We start from the raw sequence: 2368 nt of genomic DNA on the forward strand, positions 1-2368 counted from the left end.
GTTATATAAGTAGAGCCTTGAAAAGCACTTTTAAATTAGGGCTTATCTTTTTGGAACACTCCCTGTAGGACTTCAGTTGCCATGATATAAGGAAATTGAGGTTATACTGCTAGATTGAGAGGTCATATGGAGGGGCTCTGGAAGAAGAAACGCCATGTAAATATAGAGGTCACATAGGGAAGAACATGAAGGCCCCAGAAATAGGAGAGATGCCATCTTGGAACTTCCAGCCCAGCCAAGCTACAACCATATGAGAGATCTCAACAAATATCATGTAGAGCAGAAATTCCTGAACAACCAGAAACTGATTAATGCAAATGTTTAAGCCACTTGTTTAATAGATATCTAATCTGGTATACCAGTTTAACCTTTAACCAACTTCTAATTATACATATGACATGCATGATTAACTAGAATCACAAGGAGGCTTAGCTATAGAACAAGGATGAATCTAGCCACAAATATTTCCCCAAAGGCATTTACGAAGTGCATAAAGTGGTATGGTGATGGCTAGGACAGAATAGAAGAGCTAAGAACGTTTCCACTGAGGCACGCAGAGAATATTTCCAGTGTAAGTCAGTGGTCTGGCTGAAGAGTAGAAGCAGGGCAGGAATGGTGAAGTATAACTATGATGTATTTTGGACTTTCACTGAGTAACTAGTGAAGGTTGGGTGGGGAAGAGAGGTATCTAAAATAAGAAAAGTCTAAGAAAATGACCCAAGATTCTAGAACAAGAAGTTAGAATAGTAAGAGTAAAGTAAACCTAGAATAAGGCAATATTCAAGATAAGAGGAGAGGTCAGCAAAATAGAAAAGAGACAAAGGAGTAGAAAAAATTAAAGTCAAAAATTGGTTATTTGAAAAGATCAAGAAAAATGACAAACCCTGAGTTACTCTAATCAAGAAAAAGGAGATACTGAGAGAAAAAAAGAAAAAAGGGAAGAACATAATCTACTGCTCTCAGGGAAGAAAGATTATCGCAACAAATCCTAGAGACAGTATAAGAACAATCAGAGAATATCTTGAGCAACTTTATGCCAATAAATTGGGTAATTTAGGTGACAAACAGGTATCTTACAAAATAAACATTGATTCCTGTCTCACTTCATGCCAAAAAAGATCATGGACCTGTATGAAAAATTAAGAATACATAGGATAATATCTTCAAGTTTCAAAGGAGTCCAATATTTCTTATACAGGACACAATAACTTTTACTTTCATATACAAAACACTAACAATAAAAAAGTTATATTGCATTTCATCAAAATTAACAATGCCAAATCATCAAGAGATGTCATTAAAAAGGTGAATAAGCAAGTCAAGCTACAGACTGGGAAAAAAATATCGGCAATATTTATATCTGACATAGTACTTATATACAAAATATATAAAGAACTCGACAAATCAATAATATAAACACAAATGACCCAATTAAATTTGGGAAAAAAAGAATAGGCACATCCTAAAAGAGATATATGAATGGCCACCAATCAAATGAAAAAGGTACTCAACATTATTAGTCATTAGAGAGATGCAGATTAAACCACAATGAGATGACATTTCAGTTTACTAAAATGCCTAACATCAACAATACAATTCCTAGTGTTAACGACAATGAGGAGCAACTGGAACTCTTACAAAATTCTAAGGCATTTGTGCTGCAGGAGTATGAAATTGAGTAATTATTTCAGAGAACTGCTTGGCACTTCCTTATAAAGCTAAACATAACCCTACTCAGCGTTTTCTAGCAATTCCAATGATTCTCTAACAGATATTTACACGATACACATGAAAACGTATGTCCACAAAAGTCTTGTATGAGAATAATCATACCAACTGAAAACAATGCAAGTGCTCATCTACAGGGAAACAAACAAATTGTGGTATATTCATACAACGAAATACCACTTAGTTATAAAAAGAAATGAGACTACTAATAAAACAACATTAATGAAACTCAAAAACATTGTGTTGAGCAAAAGAAAACATACATGAAAGAATGCATATTTTAAGATTCCATTTACATGAATTTTAAGAATAGGCGTAACTAATTATGGGGATGCTATTCAGAAAATGTTGCCACTGGTGGATGTTAGAGTTGTAGAATTGATTAGAAATTCGCACAAGGCTACTTTCCAGAAGGATGCACATGTTCTATAATTTGCCTCATTGGTAATTCCAAGGGTATAAACAATTGCTAAATTCCCTGGGCTTAACATTATATCAATATCATATATTACTTAATATCATTGTTTTTATTTTATGTAAATTATAACGAAGATTAGGTAAATTTCAAAATTTTAATTGACGAAAGATTTACTTAGTTTTCCAAGGTAGGGTAAATTTAATGATAGATTTCTTTGTGATG

This window comes from Mandrillus leucophaeus, unplaced genomic scaffold, assembly GCF_000951045.1.
Source record: "Mandrillus leucophaeus isolate KB7577 unplaced genomic scaffold, Mleu.le_1.0 Scaffold92, whole genome shotgun sequence".
Taxonomy (NCBI): domain Eukaryota; kingdom Metazoa; phylum Chordata; class Mammalia; order Primates; family Cercopithecidae; genus Mandrillus; species Mandrillus leucophaeus.